Raw genomic sequence first — 8,442 nt, 5'->3', positions numbered from 1 at the left:
TCCGTCATTAGCATTTTTGCATAAAACCCCTTAAAGTTTATATGAATCAACCCGCAGTCCTAATGAAGTCAACCCGAACAGTTAGACAGAGAAAAATCCTCCAAGCGCATCTCGACCTCCAGCGCATCGCCACCCGCTGCTGCGAGCCGCCGCCCGCCGGCCCCAGCCCCGCCACAGGCTACAGCGCGCCGCCACCGCCTACCCCGCCGGCACTCCTACCCCTACCCCAAGTGCCTCCCACGCTCGCTACGTTCTACCGCTGGCGACACTCGACGCCGCGGCCGTTGCCGGCTCCCACACCCGCGGGCCTTTATCTCCCCGGCGGCCGCCGCCGCCGCCCTGCTCGTCCAGCGGGCTGGCCCTGTCCATGGGGCGTAGGGGCTACCCGCGCCCTTCGACGCCCGCACGCGCCTCCTTCTGCCCTTCCGCCGCGGACGATGCCGACTTCTCTGAGTCTAATGCGATCCTGGTGGTGGCCACGCCCTGCGAGAGTCTGCTGCTGCTCAGCCCAACGTCTTGCCGTGGCGGGCGCCTGTCATCGGAGCTCTGGTTGTCGGTTCCAGAGTCGGGTGGTTCCACACAGGGGCGCATATCCCGTTGTGCCACCAATCACTTAATTCGGCTCTCTTGAGCTGCCCGGCTTCGGCGGCGAAGATGATGGCGATGCCTAGGACACAACGGCCACATGGGATGAAACTAGCAGAGATGAAGAAGGCGGTGGTCGTTGGGAGGAGAAGATTGCCCGGAAGCTGGAGGACGTGCACCAGCTGCGGTTGCTGGACAACCACTACATTTAGTGGCTGAGGGAATTGTTGGGCTACGAGAATCAGTCGCTGATAAGAGGGCTGAGGCTAAGAAGATCAAGAGGGATCAGAGATTGTGCTCAATTGTTGGTGGTCAGGACGTCAGGTAACAAATTTTCTGGCACATTTTGCTTTCTGAATATTTGGAGGTTGTTTTATAGGCCTTTATAAGTGATTCTTAGATAAATGTATGACTATTTAAGTTGAGCTATCGAAATGTTTCAATTGGATATGTCACGTGAATGAATTTATTTCCTCACTTGCATGAGATGGAGCCATAAAAGGGATATGACTCAGCATCACCACCTTCACTGTTTTGATCTCAGTTTGTCCAACTATGCGCCAACTGAAGTATGACACTAAATCGTCTGTTGTATATTATCTACTCCCAGTGGAGTCCTGAAATTTTAACATACAACTACATTCAATATGTGCCCAATGGATATTTCGTGTGTGCACTAGCATCAGCACACTTAGGATGATTTATGTGTAAGTGGTTCAAATTAAAAATAATAATCTGCATACATAGTTTACTCTGGTTTCCCTCTCTATCTTGCTGGAACAACCCTGCTCGTGATTGGTGTTCCGATGGTGCGCGTTGTGTTGGTCGTAATCGCTGGAAACCTCACTCGGCTTTGCCCATCTAGCCTGAGTTGGTCTTTAAGGCAATGCTTACTAATTTTATTTTGTTAAGTTTGCAGGAGTTATCTGAAGAAAGGACTCACTATCTGGTTAAATGTTCCATTGGATGCCCTTGCAAGAAGGATTGCTGCGGTGGTTCAGCGTCACTGCCCCTCCTGCATCAACAATCTGGTGATCCATATGCAAAGGTAGGTAGCTACTGAGGCTCTTATCTATTTCTGCAATTTCAGTGTGGCATGCGAACAGAGCTAATAATGTGTTGTTTTCTTATGCAACCCTATGCAAAACTTACATCATTTTCTGAACAAAGAATAGACTCATATGCCAATGCTGATGCCCGAGTTTCCCTTGAAAGTAGTTCAATAACACCAATATACATAATTCTGGTTTTCATTCCAGTGCTCGATGCTACTACAAAGACGTACACAGTTCACCGATATGATGCTTCTAGCTCCCTGTAAATACAATTATCCATAACGCAAACATTGCATTCAGAAATTGGCATAATGACTTGGCCAAGATGATCTTTTAAACTATGTTTGTCTAGGATTTCTACCTTCCATTCTTGATATAGATGGAAGCTTTCTTTTTGAGAAGGCCGTGGTTAGAACCTCATGGTAGATTGTCGGCAAGATCAAGGCCTACCAGCCCCTTTGCACCGTGCTATATTGTGAGTCCTGAAAAGCCGTTTAGATAACAACAGCAGCATTGTGAATGAGGGAAAAGAGTTTTCCAGTCCTCTTATTTGGAGGTTCACTTTGAAAGAGAACAGCTTTGGTGTGGCACAACTATTCTGTACTATATCGCACAGCTATTGGGGATCGTTCTTTAGTAAAACAAATATGTACTATATCGCACTTCTATTTGATTGGCGTGGCACAATTATTCATTTTAGGAGAGTTGAGACTTCTATCTCATAAGATATTCCATGGATATTATGTTAAACTATTCTACCTCGGTGTTTGCCCAGAAGAAACAAACTCATGTGAGTGATATTCAGTAGCCTTATAGTAGCTATTTGTGAGTGAGTTCGCCTGCATCCTTAATGTATATTGTGGCTTTCGCAGGTTCAGAAGAGCTATTTTGTGTACATGAGTTGCTACTGGCAGTGGACAGATTGTCTATGCAGAGTGCGTAGAGAAAAAAGTGAGTGGTTCAATTTTATGTGATGGGAATTTTCACAAGGCTCTTAAATTTTGGAGAGAAATAAGCACATAAAGAATTCAGAACTGTGCTTTAACATGATGCACCATTAACTTATTTTTTTAGATGCTCACATACAAACACAAACGACATCCAGTAGGCGCTTGGAACACCCGACAGATTGAAAGCACAGAAGCAAAGATTTCCAATACGAGGCCACGATGCCCGACAGAGATGTAGCCAATATGTGCCCAATCCTTATTTCTTGATGTTGGAACAACAAGTAAGAGCATGTTCATGTTTACTTATTATGTTTTTTGAGAAATTTATGGGATTTACAAGCTGAAATTATTGACTGCTTCAAAATATGTTTTAACCAAAACTGTTTGCACGATATTTCCCTGGTTCTGCATTCATGGAATTGCTAAAGAAATGAACAAGTTCAGTGATAGTTTTGTTCCTATTAATATTTCGTCCAAGGTGCCAGTTTGTTTCTTAAGTTTTTCTTTTAACTTCAAAATTCAGAGGAAGTCAATGTTTGTTTTATAGTTCAAACCAATCACTGGTAAGATCTATTCCAAAACGATATTGTCTCTTGATGCGAGGTTACCAAAATATATTCTTCATCATGGCCAAAGATAAATTTAATTCCGGGTTAAAAACTTTAGAATAACTGTGTTTATAGATTTTCTAGCTAAGGGTTGCTTTTGTTTAGCTGGAACTCAAATCATGATCAGATGTACCTAAAATGATGATTTCGGCTCCGTGCTAGCTATTTCTGATTTTGAAGCTATCCTTGCACATTACATTATACAAGTTGAAAACTGTGCGGAGTGGAAGTTGGTACTAAAGCGGACTGCTCTTTTTGATCTGCACACAAATTTCAGTTATAATATGTGCCACTCATTTTGTTACCAAGTTGGGATGATTTTTACCACTTTGTTTTAATTCAGTAATTCCCGCGCTCACCTAATATTCTTTTAGGATGCTTCCCATCTCGACAAATTTATCATACCACAATTTATGCATAATGATACTTCCTCTGTCCCAAAATTCTTGTCTTGGATTCGTCTAGATATGGATGTATCTAATATTAAAACATGACTTGATACATCCGTATTTAGACAAATTTAAGACAAGAATTTTGAGACGGTGGGAGTAAAATACTCATGGCAGTATGCCAAACGCATTTTAGTATATTCCCGTTGGTTATGTAGTGATTTTTAGCACAAAAATGGGACCCACTGCCATTATAGGTATGAGGAATTACAACCCGGTGCTGGGAGGGGATCGCAAAAGCTGTGTGCTAGAGTGTAATGCACAAGCAATCTGTAGATTTTTTTTGATGGAGGGGCTTAATAAGTCTTTTGCCCCCTCAGGAAACTATGTTCCGTGTTTGGTCCCTCCAGGCATTCCTGTGAGACTCTGCCTTTGATGTAATGACCAAGCTCACCACCTTGGGGTTGATCACATTCGTTGTGAATAGGTGGACGATGTGACCATTATCGACAATGTGGTGAGCAGGAGAAGTGGAAATACAGACTATGACGTACAAGGATTTGTTTCTCCCGTTGCAACGCACGGGCCCTTTTCCTAATATATATATATATATATATATATATATATATATATATATATATATATATATATATATATATGTATATATATAAGCGATGGCTTCTGGTCGTACGTCGTCAGAAATCTTGCAAAAAAGCCCCTCTACTTCTGAGAATTCAACCCGCAGTCCCTGTCTAAGTGGACCTGGAAAAACGCTTCATTTTTGCACAAAACACCCTATTGTTTGGATTATTCAACCCGTGGTCCGAGCAGATTTTTGTAAAGAGAAAAAAAGACCATAGGAGGAGCACGGGCTCGCCTCCTCTCCCTCTCGCCCAAGTCCTCGTCGCTGCCGCCGCCACCACCACCCACGCTGTGGCAATCTCCGGCGAGCTCCGGCGCCGCACAACACGCCCCAGAGCTCCCCACGGTCCGCATCTCCCTCCCCTCCGGCCAGATTCTGCGCTCCCGACCTCTACCGCCCGGTCGCAACGCCACCCCTGTGGCTAGGGTTTGGGGCAGGGCTTCGCCGCCGCGTCTCCGGCGGCCCCGGGTTCGTCCCTCTTCCTACCTGGTCGGGATCCACCACCCCTACACCTCACCTTCGACGCCATGGGAGTTCCCCATCCACCATGGTCGTCGCCGTCAAGGGCTTCTTCACGAAGATGTGAAGGACGCCATGGACCTGCAGCTCCTTTTCTCCTCCACCACGGACGCCGCCTCACCCTTCCAAGCCGCCAGGCACCCTACAAACGGGTCGGCCCACAGCTCCTGCGCTCCTCTGCCATCTTGAGATGCACCTGGATCTGGGCGATTTCAGGGCCTTCATGGCTTTAGAATCGGCCTCTCGTTCGGGATCAGTTTGGATCTAGGACAAGCCAACCATGCTGCTGCGCCAAGCTCCTCTTGATATAGTACGCAGATACTCTGTTATAGTATTCAGATAAGCAAGACAGCTCTGCATTGCATCTTACATCAATTGAATTGAGGGATTGATAATTGGTTTTGTGGCAGGTTTACATGAATGCTATCCGGGAGAAGGCAAATATCAGGAGCAAATAAAATCAATCCCTGTACAAATAAAAACACTCCCTGCAATCTATCATTTTTTTGAGGAATTAGCCACATTAGAGTAGTTGATACATTGGATGAGTATTCAGAAGGTGCAGTCAATTTTTCCTTTGGCATCTAGCCCTCCTGTTGGTATAATAATGCAAATTGCCTTTTTTTAAAAAAATTGGTCCTTCATTTCTTTTCTTCGAGTTATCTGTGTATCTTTTAAGCTTTTGCTAGGCGAGGAAAGGTGGACCAAGTAGTCTAGCAGAACCAATTGCATTTTTGGGGTATTGGCTTCAGATTGGAGTGGGAAGGTATAGATATGTGTTCTTTCCACAAGAAGAACAATGAATACTACTACAATCTTTTCTAGAATGGTTTGTTCTCAGCCACCTGAGTTTTATAATCCTTCTAAAACAGTCACTTCCTTTCATATGAATGCACTTTTAGCAGATGATATTCTGACTGGTCTGCTATATTTTGTTCATGAAGACGTTCATGTTTACTCCCTGTTCAATTCAAGTCTGAAAGATTCATATTTGGGTGGACAGGCTTCACTGATTGAAAATATTTGAGATGCTCTTTTTGATGTATGGCAATATGCTATCTCAAATATGGTAGACGAGGAATACGGGCTCTTTTGAAGATAAATAAACTAGATAAAAAAGAATTGAAATAGCCAAGCAAGTTTCATTGCATGTTAATTATATGGTCTGCTGTACTGAACCTTTTTCTGCAATTTTCTTATTTGTTCTGCTTGAAAAAGCTAACACTGATCTTTTGCTACGTTTTGTGTTAATGAGTAAATGTTTTGTACAGAAAATCAGTGCTAGAGATTAGAATTGCCTCATATATAATACTCCATCTGTCTCATTATATAAGACATTTTTTCACGAGGTAGTACCAAATATGCCTTTATGTGCTTTCTTCAACAAGTCAAATGTGTGACTGACCTCCACCCACCTCCCCATTCGCAACAAGCACCAGGACGTGACTTCGGTTCTGCCAAGTAGGTTTTAATAAACAAATCCTTCCTAAATTATGAGTTGTTTTCTTACTGAGCAAACAGAATGCCCAACATTCCAATTTGTGATGTTAAGGCTAACAAGAGATGCATATATCATATTTAACATACTATCTGCACTCTTCCTAATTTAGTTTTTTTTTGCTTGTCCAGAAAGAATAAATTGGTGTTCGATTTGACTACAACCCTACAATGTTTGCTCTGAAAGGCATGTACTTTAAAAAAAGACATGATGTGCATTTGCATAGTTTGACAAATTCCGATCAATGAACTGTATTTTGTTTTCTCTTTTCATTGTAACATCAACCTTACGTGGTTATTCTTATCAATGTTTGAACTGAAGTTATACAATAGAGGGCATGTACTTGATTGTTTTAGTGTCAATATATTCAGAAGACATGGATCCATCACGGAAGGAGTAGAGGAAGACCATGGAAAGGAGGAGTTACTAGGAGCAGAATACTGGTGAGTTAACTTCGGTTTTCAGAATTGAAGCTTCAATCAGGTGAAGTGGTTCCTTTGGACATTGATATCTGCTGCATAATATATGTAGATAAAGGAAAATTGAATTAAGAACTCAATCGGAGCAGAGACCATGAGTTGTGGACCATATAATGTTGTCTGCTTCACTTTCAGTTTCTGCTGGGAAAATTTGCAGAACCGGATAATGTCTCAACACTGACTAGAAGAAAGGAAGCCACATATAGCTGGTTCGGCCAGCCAACTAATCCATGAAATTTACCTTCTTTGTCTTTCCTTTTTAATGCTCATCACATTTTTATATATGTGCACCATAGTTAAAGTTTGCAAATATTATTGCGCAAAAGCAGTCTGTTCCTTGCACCTGTTTTGCAAGCTGGATTATTCAAAGAATATATACAAAGATGGAAAAGGCAGTCGTGTCAGATTAATGTGGGGAGGGCAATATTGGGTAGAGATTCTTGCATCTGCACGTTAAGTTTGTGGCAATCGTGAATTGCTTTATTTTCCTGCCATTCGTATTTCTTGTGTGAATAACATCAAGATGATTTTGAGCCTGGAAACTTCAAGCGTGTCATAAGGCAGGAAACAAATCTGTAGAGAAGTATAGGTGATGTGCTAGAAAACATGGCCGTGCCACTGATTTTTCAGCTGGTCGTGCTTCATCTGTATGATGCTTTTGTTGATTACCAGCTTATGTAGGTTGCTTAGAAGCGAGGCCTTCCCATAGTTGACGAAGATATGTGTAACCAGTGAAGAATATTAGGATGGGAATTTTACCTATTCTATGGACTAGCTACAGTTCTTGGTGCCTTATAAATGATAAAGAGAGGTCTTTCTGACTAAATAATAATTTCCATTAGTTACTACTTTTCAGTTTTAGATTCCATTGTAATGTTGCTGATGATGTCAACACTGGTTTGACTTCTCATATATACGATCTCTAATTATTTCAGAAGATAATCAATCTGTTCATATCATACTACTTCCCATTATAACTTTCCCTGTGTATACTTTGGTAGTAGTGTGCTTTATTATTAGGCCCCGTAAAGATATGGAGTAAATTCTGCACCGCTGTGACCTTTACCTTCTTTGTTAGTTTCTTGGTCGTCTTTCCAGATATACAATTGTTTACCAAATCGCGGCTTTGCAGGGAGGAGGTGTTGTCGCCAGCCTCACGTTGATGTGTGGTACTTGCGCCTCTCTGCTTCATATGGACATAGGCACCAAACTAGAACATTTCCATCATGTTATTTGGTGTTTAGAAAGTGTTTATCTGTAAGCTACATTAATACACTATAGTAGTCCCACAACGTTTTGCATATGAATAGTTGTAGAAGAAACATGATAACAGGTTTCTTTTGTTGCTAACGTGTAGAGTTACTGTACAAATGCATTTTTTGCTACAGATTTACGGGTCATTATTTAGCTATTTCGGTTCGTCCTTATGAATAGATTTTTCTATGTATATGGCGGAAGATAATATAGACCTCTATTTGTAAACATCCATATAGTTTGTGGAAAATGGAAAACCTTACTTTTTTTGTTATCTTTATGAAAATACTATTATCCCTTTTTAGCCCTTTACTATTACTTCCAAAAGAGTTCTTTTTAGTGACATGCAACTTTCTCCTTGATGAGTAATGATCTGGTTATCTTGATAAAGACTACTAATTCAGGTTATTTGTATGAATATTTCTATCAATTATAATTAATATTGTTTTGTTGCTTGTGGTA

The 8,442-nt window shown here is 41.8% G+C and overlaps 1 long non-coding RNA gene across 2 annotated transcripts; it reads left to right on the top strand.

Moving 5' to 3' along the window:
• The first annotated feature begins 4,374 nt into the window (after positions 1-4,374).
• Positions 4,375-8,237, top strand: LOC119268516. 2 transcript variants are annotated; one of them, XR_005133208.1, is made up of 4 exons: positions 4,375-5,059; positions 5,160-5,515; positions 6,619-6,690; positions 7,859-8,237. It is a non-coding gene; the product is annotated as an uncharacterized LOC119268516 (long non-coding RNA). The 2 variants fall into 2 exon arrangements; XR_005133207.1 differs by having other exon boundaries at positions 5,160-6,690.
• The last annotated feature ends 205 nt before the right edge of the window (positions 8,238-8,442 follow it).

The sequence above is a fragment of the Triticum dicoccoides genome, chromosome 3A (genome assembly GCF_002162155.2).
Source record: "Triticum dicoccoides isolate Atlit2015 ecotype Zavitan chromosome 3A, WEW_v2.0, whole genome shotgun sequence".
NCBI lineage: Eukaryota > Viridiplantae > Streptophyta > Magnoliopsida > Poales > Poaceae > Triticum > Triticum dicoccoides.
The sequence above is the reverse complement of the archived record's forward strand: the minus strand, read 5'-3'. Positions and strand labels throughout refer to the sequence as shown.